We start from the raw sequence: 17583 nt of genomic DNA on the forward strand, positions 1-17583 counted from the left end.
CAATTTAGACAGTACGACTTTGTTGCTGTTTGGTCAGGCTAAGGAAACATCACTTAGTGTAATTGTGAGTGGTCTCTACAGGGTCAGAGGTGTTCTTCATCACAAAGATGATAGTTCTCTGTGTTCTGATTCTTTAGTTTAAGTTCTGGTTATTTGTTTAAAGTTCTGCTTGTGATTCTTTGTTTAAAGTTCTGCTTGTGATTCTTTGTTTGAAGTTCTGGTTCTTTGTGTTCTGGTTTTGGTTCTTTATTTAGGTTCTAGTTCTTTGTTTAAAGTTCTGGTTCTCTGTGTTCTGGTTCTTTGTTTAATGTTCTGGTTCTTTGTTTAAAGTTATGGTTCTCTGTGTTGTGCTTCTTTATTTAGGTTCTGGTTCTTTGTTTGAAATTATTGCTCTCTGTGTTCTGGTTCTGGTTCTTTATTTAGATTCAGGTTTTTTGTTTGAGGTTCTGGTTCTATATTTAGGTTATGTTTATGGTTCTTTGTTATGGTTCTTTGTTTAATGTTCTGGTTCTTTGCTTAAAGTTATGTCTCTCTGTGTTCTAGTTCTTTATTTAGGTTCTGGTTCTTTGTTTGAAGTTCTGGTTCTATGTCAAAGGTTCTTCCTGGGCAGTATGGGTTGAGGCTGAAGGCAGAGTCGGGTTCTCAGTGTTGTCCTGTATAAATAATGACTTGAACTTGCTGCAGGAGAGGAGGCACTGCACACCATGATGCCCGTCTCCATGGTAACAGGGATGGGGTGAAAGGGTTCACACCGGTTGGTAAACTCTGTGGGGGTGCTGAGGTCTGTCAGACTTAAATCATGTGATCTTACACAGGAAGTAGAGAGAAGGCATCGTAGAAGGCAGCATACCTGAGTCCAGGACCATGAACCTGCAGAACCACAACATTGTGTGTGTTTGTGAGTGTGTGTGGTGTTCCATGCTGACAGCATCAGCAGGATCAGGTGGTGAGAGCTGAATACAAACCAGATCTTCTGCTCCTCCCCCACCTGTCCTCATCCATTTTCAGAGCTTGATGCCCCTCCCCCATCCTCCATCAGCATGTCGAGAGGCTGCAGTATGCCCAACCACCATACACCACAAGACACACACACACACATAGACACACACAGACCATTGTCATTTATTCATGACCAAACAGAAAGAGACGACAAGGGCAAATGAAGGAGGAGGAGGAGTGTGTAAGTGAGTGTGTGTGTGGTGGTTATGGTGGTGGTGTTGGGGGGGGGGGGGGGGGGGGCTTCTTTGTGGTCAGGAAACCTCGTATCTCCCTGCTGTCTCTTTTTGCTTCGCCATCGTTCACTCGGAGGAAATACTAGTATCTCCGTACTTACAGGGTTGTCAGCTGACAGTAGCCTTGACGCGAGCTCACCCTACTCCTCCTGGCAGCCAATCACAGCCCTCCACAGCCTCCACTTCCTGCCATTGGCTGAAGATGTTAAAAAAGAACAGGGTACTTCATGCGCATCAACGGGTCAGTGAACACCTCACAAAGAAAGGGAACATGGCTGACTGATTTACTGTGATGAGCTTTAAAGGGCCGATCACCCCAGCAGCTGATCAACTATCAGCCTGATCGATAACACGTGAACATCCTCCCAGACAGAAAACTGTTTGATCCCCACTCCTTCTTTTGGTGGTGATGACATCACTGCCTCCATTCAGCTGCTGCACAGTGTGAGGAGTTGCATGTTAAATAAAGTTTTGTGTCTGAACAAAAGGCCGCTGGCAGCTTTTAAACAGCAGTGTTCATGGTCTCCTCGTTCCTCTGAGTAATGGCTCCACCAGGACCGTTACCCGGCAACCGCCATCCCACCACCATGTATGCTTTATTCAAGACAAAGAGGAAAGGAAGGAATTAAGTGCAGGATGGAAGGACAGAACACGTGTTGGGGGAACAATTTTTTGCAGCAATCGCATCCTAAGGACATCAGCTGACTGTGCCGCTCGCTCGGTGCACCGACCTGATAAGGAGTGTCAGACTGCATCGGTCACAGGACCGAAACAGCTCTCCTCCCCACAGCCCTCATTCAGAAAGCTTTATAAAACTGAACATAACAGCTATTAGCTGAAGCTAACCAGCAATGAAGAACCTGACTGACTGCTAATCATAGATAGAGAGAGTGGACCCTATATTGATGTTTTTAACATGAAGTTACTGCTGCAGCCAACAGCTGGGCAAAGGTGACCCCTAAAACACACACTCTCTTTTTGGACTCCTTGTTTTCCACTCAGTGATCTGTCACTAGTTAAACCAATGAAAGTCTCTTAGCAGAAAACAGCCAACAAACCCAGTGACATCACGATCTATACTGCCACAAGATGGCACTAAACATGCTCTAAAAAACATACTCGTTTGTTAGAGGAGGGCTCCAGGGTGGAAACAAGCTGAGTATACGTTTCGTGTCCTCTTTGGTGCTGTAGAGGTGCTGACGTGACCAAACAACATCCTGCTGGAAAAACCAATATGGCAGCTGCCAAATCGCTGAGGTAACGCTGATTCAGCTTCCAACCTCTGCCATTTAACGTTGAAGCCTCTCAGCTGTCAGGTTGGTAGTTTGAGTCCCGTCTGCCTGAACCACAGAACACACAACAATCTGCTGATGTGAACCAGATGACGTGATGTCATGTGACATTAGGATGGGAAAATGTGACCAGTAAACACGACCAGTTTGTCGTCTCTCACAGTCACAGGTGCATTATGGGTGATTGCAAGATGACTGCAATCACCACAGCAACCAGGCAGCTCACTCTCGCTCTCTCTCACACACATGGTTCATTAATTAAGGCCCTTCCTCGGAGCTGTGATGTCACTCAGAGTTGAGGAACTTGATTGGTTGTTCAGCAGGAGGTTGTGGAGGAGAAGAGGCGGTGTTACATAATTGGAGGTGTCTGAGGTGGGGGGAGGAGAGTGAGAAGGGAAGGAAGGTTGGTGGGGGCAGGAGAGCAGAACAATCCTGAGTATAAAGGACCACGTGGCCATCACTGTGACAACCGTCTCCTGCACAGATGACAGTGGAGGAGGGTTGTAACTGGCTGTCAGTGTGAAAAGAAACAGCACAGAGTAGTAGTTCTTTCTCCAGTAGTATGGATAATGTAGTACTTTAGCAGTTGTGTCACAGTAATAGGGGAAAGTGATCTCTGATCCTCATGAAGCCTCTCTCCTGGCCTCAGCTTCCATCTTGTGGATGATCCCCTCAGTCACTCCTTCTCGTCATGGCACCTCACGACATCTGCAAATTAGAAAAATGACACTCCTCTTGTGCCACACGCTCTTGCCATGTGTCAACTCCCCAATGAGACATACAAGAATGTTGCACATTCTCCCTAAAACAATCTCCAGGGTTTGTCCCTTGGAGCAGCATTACTCCAAACCTGTAACCCTGTTTAAAACATTAGTCAGTGGTTAAATGTTTAGTTTGTTTAACTCCCAGCTCCAGCCTGTGTCATAGAAGATAAGATAAGATAAGATAAAACTTTATTAATCCCTCGGGTGGGTTCCTCTGGGAAATTCGGTTTCCAAAAGCACAGCACCGACAGAAGTTACAGAGTTACAGAATATTATATACACACACACACACACACACACACACACACACACACACACACACACACACACATAAATACAGAGACATATATAAATAAAATCTACGAAGGGGATAAATAGAATAAATAGGAATAAAAATAAAAATACAAGTGAATTGCACATTTCAAGTATTGAGGTCTATTGCACCATTGCCTATTAACAAAAGTATTGCACAAAAGGTATTGCACAGTGAAGTGAAGAGGCACTACAGCTTAGTTGTTCCCCCCTCCTTTGTCCTCCTGTTTCCCCTCCCTCTCCCCTCCAGAGAGGAGTTAAACAGTCTGATGGCGTGTGGGACAAAGGAGTTTTTAAGTCTGTTAGTTCTTGTCTTGGGGAGAAGCAACCTGTCACTGAACAGACTCTTCTGGTTGTTAATGGCCGTGTGCAGAGGATGCCCAGCATTGTTCATAATGTCCAGCAGTTTTTTTAGTGTCCTTTTCTCTGCCACTGTCACCAGAGTGTCCAGCTTCATGCCAACCACAGAGCTAGCATTCCTGATCAGTTTCTCCAGCCTGGATGAGTCCTTCTTTGCTGTGCTGCTCCCCCAGCACACCACAGCATAGAAAAGTACTCCAGCAACCACTGACTGGTAAAACATCCTCAGGAACTTCCTGCAGATGTTAAAAGACCTCAGCCTCCTGAGGAAGTACAGTCGGCTTTGGGCTTTTTTATACAGGTGCTCTGTGTTGCATGACCAGTCCAGTTTATTGTCCACCCACAGCCCGAGGTACTTGTACTTGTTGACCACCTCCACCTCCTTCCCCTCTATCTGAACCGGCAGTGGACCTTCTCTGGACCTCCCGAAGTCCACAACCAGTTCCTTAGTCTTTGAGGTGTTGAGTTGCAGGTGGTTTGTGTGACTCCATGCGACAAAGTTCCTCACCAGACTTCTGTACTCCTCTTCCTGATCATCCCAGATACACCCCATGATGGCTGTGTCATCTGCAAACTTCTGAATGCGGCATAATTCAGAGTTGTTAGCAGAAGTCAGGGTGAAGAGAAGAGGGGACAGCACAGTTCCCTGTGGTGCTCCTGTCTTTAAGTTAAAACAACTTCACATTTTCAACCAACTGCAACTCATAAGTGTAATAAAGTATTCAGCATCACAGAGACAAGTATCACGGCAGGTTTATTCTAAACTCATTAAACTCCTACTTTTTCCATAATTTGCTCCAAATCATTGAACCTCTCAATGTCCTTCCACATTGTAATCAGTGACTTTTCCTTAAGTTTGTCACTCACCATGAGCCCAATAATGGTCAGATAATGAGCCTCATTTAACTATTTTGTAACCACTGCACATCTGTTCAATTATCACTTGTCTGTCTGTGCTGAATCCTTTACAAACACTCTTAAAGAAAACAAACATTAGCCAAACACACGGATCATCCTGGTGGTCAGGCGTCGGCCATCCAGATTCCAGAGGAGCTGTAAAAGGTCATAAAGCTAACACTCTGCTGTAAAAAGAAGCAACACTGGTTTCAAACACAGTATCACACTGTATTCACTTTTTCCCCTATAATGTTCACATTTTCTCCAACATTTTCTCAACAAAACAGTGTAATTTCATCATCAACATATAGCCTGTAACCACAGTTTTCTTCACACAAAAACTCAATAATACTGTGGTAGAAAAACATCATTAAGTTGTGTCCTGCTGTAAATCACATGATCAAATCACATGATTAACCATCAACCACCACTCTTTCTCACAGTGATATCTGTGAGCAACACAAGGTAGTGAATAACACCCCCATGGTAAATTCACAGACACAGAAAAATTAAAACTAAAAAGGTTAAATTTGCAGAGTTCACATAGTCATGTGACCCAAGTTTCCTCCTGTGGTCATCCTGTTCCTGCAACAGAGACACACACAGAGATAAATCCACGCTTTTGTCAGGTGGGGTTAACTTCACACAATGGTATTAAGTCAGTCAGTCTTGTCAGCTTTTGTCAGCTTTAACCAGTCAGTCAGTTCCCCATTTTTTTAAATTCTCACTCATTCATTCACTCAGTGATTCTTTCTTTTGCTGATAGTGGAAATTATCGTCGCATTTTGTTTCCACCCTCAGCAAAACGACGTCATTTCAAAAAGAAAACGAATTTAGACTGGATTTCCTTCTTGAATCCTTCTGGACAGGGACTCATTTTCTAATTGTCGCAAATAAGTGACTTTCTCCCAAGCCCATTTTAATTCTGGAGAAACTCACTTGCAACCGTTCGCAACAACATGTTGTGTAGTTCTTCCTATTCAACGTTCAGATCTCCTTAGGTGACAGAAAAATTATTAAACAAAGCTTTTAGTGCACCATGAAAGTAACAAAATAAAAATAAAATAAAGGAAAGAATGAAAGGAAAGGCCTTGTTAAGTCATGGCACGTGTTCTTCATTTCAGGGGGATAAATCATACCAAACCTAATTGGCAGGCTCAACTTAATAACAAAAGACAAATCAACAGCCAGTTTAATCTCAAACATTCATCCAGCCACACACAACATACAGCATAACCCTGTTATCTCAGCACATAATTAGTTTCTTCTCATGTAACCAAATGTGTGCCATGTTAAAACTTCTTCACACACCAGAAACTCACAATCAGCTCACTCAGCTCACTCATCCAAAACCCCTCATCAGCATTCTGTTTTCTCCTCTATGATGCAACCATCTGTCCTCCTATAATATTCAGTCCACTAGTCTTTGTATTACTTTCATCTTACTAGTGACTTGGAAAAGATGACAAACAGAATCTCATGCTTAAGATGCTGTCTGATCCTCATGAGTATCATTGTATGTGTATATGCATGTAGGGTTAGTATGGTTAATGTCACGGGAATGGAACGGACTCAGGCGCAGACTGAGGAAGCACAGTTCAACGACACTTTATTAATCACACTGGTGCACTATATACACGTGAAGGGGGGGGGACACCAGGGTCCCGGGGATCAACAGGCTGGGGAGACACACTTCTTCGCACTCGCTCTGCTCCTCGTCCAAACAGTCTCCACACAAGCAGCTCACTCTCCTACTCATGGGGTCCAGGGGTCACAAAAAAGAAGTGGATGATCCCCTCAGCAGCACTGATGACTCCCCCAGCACACCACAGCATAGAAAAGTACTCCAGCAACCACTGACTGGTAAAACATCCTCAGGAACCTGTGCCTCCCCGGCCATGACAGGGACCTCCCCTCCAGGGACCATGACAGGGACCAGGGACCATGACAGTTAATACAATGTTTGTGTGTGTTTTTGTGTACCTCTCTCATCACATTTTCAATATTCTCATCACTGCTTAAAACAACATACATTTCTGTCACGTTCCTGGGTCGGTGACCCAGTGTTTTGAGTTTCTTGTGTCTCTTGAGTTTTTGTATTATGATCTTAGTTCTCTTTGTTGCCCCAGTTTATTCTTTAGTCTAGTGTCTTAGTTTGGCTTTCTTGTATTCTCTTTAGTTTTCTGAGTATTTAGTAGCTTCCCTCTGTCTCTCTGTTATTGTTCTGCGTTTCTTAGTTGCTCTGTCTCCCTTAGTCAAGTCTGCGTCTATGTTACATTTCCTGTTTTACTTTGAAGGTCTGTGTCCTACGTGAATGTACTGAGTTTCGCTTCCCTTGGGTCTCGTTATGTCCGATTTCTCCCAGCTGTGCTTCCCTTCTGTGTCTCATTCCCCTCGTTATTTCCCAGTGTATTTAAGCCCTGTGTTTCTCTATGTCAGTGTCGTGATCTCCCTCATGCTGTGTGTGAGGCTCCCTGTGTACATTATAATTAGCTTTTCTCAGTTTAGTTTTGTATTGTTTGTTATCTGTTTTCTGGCAGTAAAGCTGCTTTTGAGTTCAAGTTCTGTCCCCGTGAGTTTGCGTTTGGGTCCAATTCCTGCCTGCCACACAGCCGAAACATGACTCTCTCTGGGGTTTTTTTGTGTGTTTTTTTTAACCCTCCTTTCTTAAAAACAGAAAGTAGCATTACAGTTGTTTCAGGCTGAGAAACACCAAACACTCTTCATGTTATCATTCATCAACACAACTACTTTATTTCTTTTGTCCACTGGGCAGGTGACCTGCAGAATCATGTCTGCCCCAGCTGGATACCTTTTCACTCACATACTTTCACACCTCTCAGTAACTCACACGCACCATGACATCAGACACAATCACCTGCTTTTCGCCAAAACAAAAACATGATGCTGATGTTACAAAAGTCTTACACACATGAATCAGGATGCAGAAAAGCTGTTGCCCATATGAGGTGCGAGGAAGAAACTGAACTCACGGATAGCTGCATGCTCGAGATATCATAGCTCTGTTTCCCTCCCCACTGATACGGTCAACCAGCTCCTGCTCTGAACATGTGTAGCTTGCTCATCAGCTTAAAAGCAACTGCATACAAAACGACAATCAAATTCACTCATGCAGACCACGTCTGGCCCGCACACGCACACAAAATAGACACATACAAGAGCTCTGACCTCCCTTCGGTGGAGAAACGAACACTCAACGCCCTCAGTGACGGAGAAAAAAATGTTTTTAACCCTCCTATTCGGTGGAGAAACCTGCTTAGACCTCTTTAAAACTGATGGAGAAACCATATTAAACCTCCTTAAAAAAATTAAAAACACTGGCGTAAACATCTGTATGCATGTGCAAGAATGTGTGTGTGTGTCATGTAAGAATGTGTGTCTCTCTGTGTGCGTGACTTCCTGATCACAACTGTTTCTAACAACATCCTGGTCATAAAGGGGGTAATCTCCCCCACACCCAATGTATGGTTCAATTCCTGTATTGGTTCACCATGCACAACGCAGTGAAGCCATAAAAAGGGCAGGAAGCTTACCAAACATCAAACAGCCCTTCACAAGGATGTGCTTGTGATAAAACACTACAGCCCCCCCCCAAAACCTCGAGAGGCTGGGGGGGGGGGGACAAAGGAATTCCTTTGATAACAGAGTTGAAACAATGTAGAGATGGTAAGCATAAAAATGACAACATTTAACAAGTCACTTTAACACACCACATTTTTGAAGGGTCAGCAATTTTACTCATCCTGCAAAGAAGAGAGCATCGTTGCATGAGAGTAAATCATATTTAAGTTCAAAAACTTTTTTTTGCTTTTCAAAGTAAAATTTCTGTAATGAAGATTTTTTGATTGCTTTGTCTGAACAGTTTTAGACAAGTCTAAAAACATTTCACAGATGTTTTAGTGCTTTGGTAAGCTACACCGTAAGTCTACACACCTAACACACACCTATGTTAACTCAAAACTGCTGCATGATGGGGTTTTTTGTTTTTGTTTTTTCAAAATGGTGGGGTTGGAGTGATTTGTGCCAGTGGCACAACTTATGAATATTTTAAATATATTATTTTATTGTAATTGTAGAATGTATTTTTACAGTTTTTCTTTCACGGCTGCGGCAAAAAGGACCCAAAATGCAGGCAACGGCTGAGATGCGAGTGAGCGTTTATTTACAACATGTGAGACTACAAACAGAAGTGAGGATGGCCAGAATGGAAACTAAGAAACAAACTGAACTGGGAGAGCTAGCTAAACAAACCTGAAATAATAATTCGCTGGGTGAAACACGGGATGACATTCAGGGAGAATCATAGGGATGAGACGCAGAGAAACGCGGAATGGCAAAACAGGAGGGAGGCACAGTTTAGCTGCCGTAATCACCATGATATATTAAATATGACCAGTTATGCTAATGGACTAATTCATTAAGCTAATTAATGCACTAATTTGTGTACGTTTCATGTTAGTGTTATTGTCATTTTATAATTTGTAGGTGGTAATATCAGCTCTGTAGGCAGTGAAGAATTGAACAAATTTGACAAAAATGCAGTTTTCTATATTAATATGCAAATGTATGCAGTTATGCACTCAAAAATTAATCACATCATTCACTGATCTGCAGTTTGAGTATTAGGTATGACAAACAGAAACCGTGCGCATGATTACGCACCATGTGTTGGCAGCAGGTCAAAATACCCTGACAGTGAAGAAATGCAGGATGGAGTAGAGAAACTCCTTGAAGTGAGATGGGTCAGCTCACTCAACAATTAATTAACAACACCTAGAGGATCTTTACAAAAAGCTTTCATCTTCACATATTTGGCTCAGTTGTGTGCGTCAGCCTGTTATAACCTTTTTTTTGCAAGAAAGGAAAATCTTTTATAACAGGACATACAAGCTCACTTCAAACAACTGTAACATTTAAATATGAAGCAGAAGACAGATATTTATTCGTTAAATCTCCAAATACAATATACATATACTTGATAGACTAATTATCAAACAGGCAAACAATGTTTACGTTTTGAGCACTTAACTGCATATAATTCCAGATAGCATGACTTGTGAATGGAACGCGGGGTTGAAAAAGCACTCAGCAGAACTTCAATCTGAATGTAATTGTGATTATCATTGTGAAGTTTGCAGCAAAACCGAATCCTACAACTACGTTAGATTGGTTGGTGGTGCCGACACTGGTGCAAAATTTTTAAGGCTAAGTAGTAATAGGTCTGTGAATGGAACGTCTATCTTAACTTTCAAAGAAAGTGATGATGGAATCATCCTTAGAGAAGATGTGGATTAAAAAAAAAAAAAAAAAACTACCCACACCACAACAACTTAGTGGTACAGCCAGAAGGGAGCAGTGGGTAGCATCAACAAGTTCATGTGGTGCTAGGCTTTGTGTAAGAAAACTGACTTTTGATGTGCTCATGTGGCACAATTAGCTTGTATAAAATGTGCCACTGGTGTTGTAAAATAACTAAATAAACCTTAGATAAGTAATTTTGTGTTGATTTTGTCTAGCTTTTATGTAGCATTACAGTCTCTGAGATCGAAATATAATATTTTACTTTCATAACCAGTGGCACAATTTACCCCCAAGATATTCTTTCCAGAGGCATAACTGTAGCAGTGCTGTAGTAGCTGTATCTCTGCTGCCTTCTGGTGGACAAACATGTGTATTAAAGGAGGCTGTTGCGTTAGGGTCAGTTTCTTCTTCGCTGGTGTCTCTTGCAGTCTCTCATTTAATATCTCTGACTCTCTGGCACTGCCAAACGGTCAAAGGTGGAGACTAACCACATTGAGCTGAACACAAAGCAGCCTGCAGGGGCAGTTCTAAGATCCAACCTATAGGGGGCTCGGCCCCAGTCATAATGCCATAGTTATTATTAATGAAATATGCTGCCTGCAAATGTAGTTCACTGTTTTCACCTTTGCTAACCTCGTTTCAATATCTATACGTCACAGTGTTCCACAAAAAGCAACTTAATTAATTGGATTCAGAGTCAAAAATCTCAGATTTAAGATGAACCTTGTAGTTATCAAACCCGAGGAAAAGCTCAGTCATGTTGACCAGAACTTTCCAAAGAAAGTTAAAGACGAAATTGCAGCAAAGCAGATCAGAGGTAGAAACGTGCATGGCATGGTTTCACGACCACATCGTCATCAATGACAGCAGTATTATTACTATTTATTATTCAGTATAGGACTGCTCGATTATAGCAAAAATGATAATCACGATTATTTTCACTGAAATTGAGATCTCGATTATTTGACGATATTTATTTAACAATAACAATGTATTGAATAACGGCTTTAAAGGTTGTCAAAAAATAATATAAAATAGTAGACACTATGTCTACTTGATCCATGTCTGACTCCACGAACCCATAATGTTTCCACACAACTGAAGTTGTTTTATCTCTCTTTTCAACCAACGGCATTCTTTCTTCGGTAGCCATTATCCTCTCCTCTCCAAATAACTTCTGCTTAGCTTTCCGAGCTTCCCTCGGGTCCTCTTAATTGTTGTGATGCGTGTTCGAAACGCAGAGACGTGTGCTCGATTTGCCACATGGAGCAGCGCGAGAGTAAAGCACAAGGGAGGTGCTAATAATCGGCTCAGTCATTTTTTATTTTTTTTGAAAGCCCAGATCGTAATTTAGATTAAAATTCGATTAATTGAGCAGCCCTACTTCAGTACAGACAGTAGAAAATCACCCCACCACTCCACAAACCTGGACAAGAAGCAAAGAGGTAAGAGAGCTGCTTTACATACAAACCATTGCTTCACTGAGCCCTGAGCAGCATGGACTGCAGTATCCCCAGTGCCCCCAGTACTAGTCTGTACATCAGTGTGGATCCAGCAGTCCGGCTCAAGCTTGATTAAAATATTACCATTCATATCAATGAACATGTTTTTTATTGGAGCACCTACAGAGCATCCATGAAACTGTGATTTTACCTCTTCTTGCTCTTTAAAATCGCTCCCTTCTCCTTGTGCCATTGCTCTGACAGTCAAAAACACGCTGACTTCAACCAGAAATGAGCAAAAACAGATCGTGACTATGATTATTATCAGAGCAGGTTAGGAATGCATGTTAATGCCAGAATCATCATCGGTGAATGTGATCAAACTGAAGTTTCCTTGGCTTTATCGTTTCACCTGTTTCTGTCTTGAGCCTGCTCCTCCTCTTTCTGCCCTCCTCTCTCAGTCTTTGTGTTCTCACCTAAAGTTAATTAAGTAAAACATGATTTACAACCCTATAAAAAACTGAGCCATATTAATTTTCAGCAATATTCAAACTGAATACAGGCTACTGTTCATTGACAGGTAACATACTGTCACGGCTATCGAGGCAAGCCGTGTGGAGTGAGATAAGGACCAAAAGATGCAGGCGCTGACTTAGATGAGAAGAGTGAGCTTTATTGATTGATTGATTTTATTGGCTCTCTTTACAGGCTCTTTAACAGACTAAACTAACTGAGTCTGGCCTACCGTGGCAAACTCTCTTGCTAGTACATAACTAGACATTTAAATTGGTAGGTTAGATCGCTTAGCATTCAAGCTAGGGTTTCTGTGTTTGCCTAATACTGAGTTTTAACTTTGATTACAAAGATTCGTTATAGTCTTAGTCACTGTTCTCTAAAAAAGTGTTTGGCTTAAAAAGAAGTTTGAGAGCAATAATTAATAACAAACACAGAAGCAGTGCTCGTTGTGTATCACGTAAGATGAGATGCCAGATGAGCCACAATCTGACCCAGTGTCAAAAGGCCACAGTCTTTTTTATTGCTGTGGAAAAGTGAAGTTGTCATAGGGAACGTCATAGTGAATGTGCTTACTCCATGTATTTTCTGCCTCAAGTGTTCAGGGTCACAGCATCGTTAGCCCTCATCATAGTTAACTCATTCCCACAGTTAAAAATGTCACAGTGTCTAGTCTCCTTGCCTGTGCACCAGTGTTATAGTTATTCACCTGTTTTCACTGTCACATGTATATACAGTAGCTTGTATCACCTCCCCCAACATTGTATCTAGAGCTCACATGTGTAAATAAACTCTTCTCACGCGTCATCAGAACCTGTGTTCTGGTTGAATCTGACCTTTGGGTCCATCTTGTGTCTGACGGCGTTCGCCTTAACACTCACGGGGCCTTTGCAGAACAAAGTTAGAATGAGGGGGCGGAGCTCTGAGTATGGCTCGACAGGTCTGTCATAGACAGACGCGGTGTCATTGGAGCTTCTGTAGTTGGTTACGCTGAGGCGATTCCCATAGTGAAACAAGTCACTTTGTTATCAAAGAACCAGGGATTACGTTAAGTAACCCAACGTTATTTGATGATGACGACCACTGCTCTGCAGCATAATTTTTACAAGTATAACCAAAATGACAGATTAGACAATGAACTAGGAGTCTAAATATATCTACATCTAATTATATGTGAACTAAACATCCTAAATGTTTATTATTTGTTGAACTTATGCATGAAAAATTCTATAAAAATAAAAATTATATTTTTTATTGGCAGAAAAAACTGACAAATAATGTAAAAATTTCAGCAAAGAAGAGCCACCGGTAGATCCTTCATCCAAGATGGATGAAAGTTCATGGCAGTACAGGAGGTGAATTCCTTCTTTATTGTCCACGGAGCTCCTCAAAGATCTCATGTTCTCTGACCTTATAAAGTAAGGTTCTTCATTAAGCTATGATGAAGCTGACTCAGAGGAGAGCACTCTCTATTTTTTAACCCTTCAAGGTTGATGCTGATCAGCCTCTGCAATCAGAATTTGTCAATTCCTGACATATAACAGACAGAGGGAGGTGAGGGAGGTGACTCTGAAGCTCTGCACCAGGGTCGCCTCCTTTAGAAGAGGACACAAGGATACAAGAGGACTTCCTGTTCTTTTTTAATGAAATGACAGGAAGTTAATTACATCCCATAGTGCATAGCAACCACTGTTAAACTGTTTATCGGAACCAGGTATGTTCGAATTGATTTAATTTTGAAACCAGTCAAACTTGTCTTTTATTCATAAAGCCTTCAAATTTCTGAACATGACCAATACACAGGTTCCCAAATTAGTGTCCAAAACCTGCGTAATATGTAACAGAGAGTGACCGCATCTGCATATTGTGTGCCAATGTCTTCTGTTTTTTATGTGGCGTATACAAAAGGCAGGTCCTCATCTTTGGCCTTTAGAGGTCTCCACAGCAGAACATCTGCCTCCATCACCCAGTTCCTAACATCCTCCTCTATCACACCAGTCCTTTCCGTGACCTCTTTCAGGGCTTTTACATTCTCCTCATAAATGATCCTGATTGTTTTTTTGTTTTGTTTTTTTTAATTAAAATAATCAAACTTTTAAAACAAACAAACAGAAGGAAATAAACTCAATGAAGGCTCAGGACTGCAGAGCTCCTCAAACATTATTCGATGAACAGAAAGCAGAGACAGAAAAATGTCTTCTTTGGTTCATTTTTATTTCTTTAGGGCAACAATAACAACAGCAGATTTCCCACCATGGATGAAATGCACTGTAACTAATGGCTGTGACTTTACTGTCATAAACCCAATTGCATGAATCATATGAAGACCAAATTGACACATCTGTGAAAACGTCTCAGAAAAGGTCAAAGTTAATTCTGATTATCTACCGGATATAAAAATAACATTAAAACTTTGTTATTCAACAACAAAGGTCATAAATTTTGACTTGGAATTGTAAATATATTGTTGCTGTAAGTATTTTTGCTTACAGCAAACCTTCAAATGTGTTTTCAGACAAGTGTTCAGCGACACCTCAGACTTTTGAATACATCTAAAACTGAAAACCCACAACGTTTTGCGTGAAAACAAACATCATCTGTTCCAGTTTTTAAGGAGGCTGCGAGTGTCATGTGTTTCAGTACGTCTCACAGGTACTTGAGACTTGAATGTAAAATTCTGGAAAAATGACCAACAGCAACATGAGCAGTTTACTTTCACAGGAAATTCAAATTTTACCTTTCAGAGTTAGTGCTGCTGACTTCCTCTGATTCAGCCTCATCTTTTATGACCTGGCTGTGAATAAAACATTTAAAAAAAGGCCCTAAAGGTTAAGGCGCGGCACATAATGGCCACGATTTGACTCCTGGTAGCAGGAAACTCTTTGGGGGTCTGCCTCTCTGTGACAATTTGGTATTAGTTTACTCATTTCATGTTTGACGTGCATGAACCTATACATGAAACCACCATGTATGATTAAGGGCAGTGGCAGCATCCTTTGTCACTCATTTGTACAACACATTAACACATTTCAGAAAAAGCTGTAACTCCAGAGTGCAGTGTTTACTGCATTGTTTAAAGCCCACAGTTTTTTTTATTAAAACGGCTAAAGAACTGATCGGGTGTCAAAACTGAGATCGCTTTGTGAAAGCATAATTTTGAATAATCATACTCGTCAGTTATTTGGGAACCAAGGAGACTGGCTGCTTCAGCTTTAAAGCACAAAATCTTTTGAAGTTCTTTTGGTGTCATGAAGCTCCAGATGTTAAAGTGTGTGATGGATGCGACTGTTCTCAGGTGAGTTATGGAGCCATGCAGCTGGAATGTGAGGGAAAAATGTAAACCCCACAGAGAAAGGCCCAAGTTAGGTGGTGGATTTGAATTCTGGGCCTTGTTGGTGTGAGGCAACACTGCTAACCATGACGGTAAATGGTAAATGGCCTGCATTTGTATAGCGCTTTTCTAGTCCATAGGACCCCAAAGCGCTTTACACTACATTCAGTCATTCACCCATTCACACACACATTCACACACTGGCGATGGCAAGCTACATTGTAGCCACAGCTGCCCTGGGGCGCACTGACAGAGGTGAGGCTGCCGGACACTGGCGCCACCGGGCCCTCTGACCACCACCAGTAGGCAAACATGGGGTTAGTATCTTGCCCAAGGATATTTGGCATGCAGCCAGGATGCAGCCTGGGATCGAACCACCAACCTTCTGATTAGTGGCTGACCTGCTCTGCCACCTGAGCTACAGCCACCTGGTGCTGCCTGTTCTTTTCATAAATGTTGGAGCAGTGCAGTTTTACGCCTAGAATGGTGCACTGGTTTTCTTCTGCTGCTATTATTGCTGTGCAGCATATCTATCTCCTAACATTCTTTACTAATAATAATTAGTATATACAAATTTGTCTCACACCAACAAGGCCCAGAATATGACGAGATGGCGAGTAAATGCACCAAAATTTCCTTCTGGTGGGCATTCTGAATGAAAATAAAGTGGCTATTCTATTCTATTTTATTCTACAGGGTGGGCCATTTATATGGATACACCGTAATAAAATGGGAATGGTTGGTGATATTAAAGTCCTGTTTGTGGCACATTAGTATATGTGAGGGGGCAAACTCCTCAAGATGGGTGGTGAGCATGGTGACCATTTAGAAGTCGGCCATCTTGGATACAATTTTTGTTTTTTCAATAGGAAGAGGGCCATGTGACACATCAAACTTATTGGTAATGTCACAAGAAAAACAATGGTGTGCTTGGTTTCAACGTAACTTTATTCTTTCATGAGTTATTTACAAGTTTCTCTTTGTTCACAGCCATTGACATGTCGAAGAGGTTAACACGTGAGGAGCGGATCGAAATTGTGTTAATATCTGGTGAACGCAGTAACCGGGTCATTGCAGCAGATTTCAATGCAAGACACCCTACGAGACCACCCATCTCCCATGCTACAGTTATACAGTTAGCAAACTGCTTGCTCGTGAAACTGGTTCAGTGTTGGATTTGCCAAAATGTGGACGCAAGAAAACTGTCACTAATGAAGAAACATCAGTGGCTGTCCTAGCTTCATTCAGCAAGAGCCCACAGCGTAGCACTCGCCGCATGTCACTGGAGAGTGGCATTAGTCGAACATCCCTTCGGCAGATATTAGCTACTCACAAATGGCACCCTTACAAACTCCAGCTACTGCAGTATGTCAATGAGGATGACCCAGATCGGTGCACAGAATTTGCAGAATGGGCAAAAGAAAAATTGGAACAGGACCCTCAGTTCACGCAAAAGATTTTGTTCAGTGATGAGGCAAACTTTTATGTGAATGGTGAAGTTAACAAACAAAACCACCGCTATTGGTCTGACACTAACCCACATTGGATGGATTCCTCCAAGACTGTTGGAACAACAAAAGTGATGGTTTGGTGTGGTATATGGGGTACAACGCTAGTGGGTCCATTCTTCACTAATGGAAACCTCAAGGCCACTGGATATTTGAAATTGCTACATGATGATGTGTTTCCCTCTTTATGCACTGAAGCTGGCACGTTCCCTGAGTTTTTCCAGCAAGATGGTGCACCACCACATTATGGGTGCCAGGTCCGAGCATTCCTAGATGAACAGTTTCCTGGAAAGTGGATTGGTCATCGTGGGCCAGTTGAAGGGCCCCCAAGGTCTCCCGATCTGACCCCCTTAGACTTTTATCTTTGGGGTCATCTGAAGGCAATTGTCTATGGTGTGAAGATACGAGATGTGCAGCACCTGAAACTGATACTGGATGCCTGTGCTGGCATTTCTCCTGCGGTGTTGCTATCAGTGTGTGAAGAGTGGGAGAAGAGGGTTGCATTGACAGTCCAACACAATGGGCAGCACACTGAACACACATCACAAACTTGTAAATAACTCATGAAAGAATAAAGTTACGTTGAAACCAAGCACACCATTGTTTTTCT

This window comes from Copadichromis virginalis, linkage group LG15, assembly GCF_057382275.1.
Source record: "Copadichromis virginalis isolate Kocher_CV1m ecotype Utaka linkage group LG15, C_Virginalis_male_GT1.1, whole genome shotgun sequence".
NCBI classification, from domain to species: Eukaryota; Metazoa; Chordata; class Actinopteri; order Cichliformes; family Cichlidae; genus Copadichromis; species Copadichromis virginalis.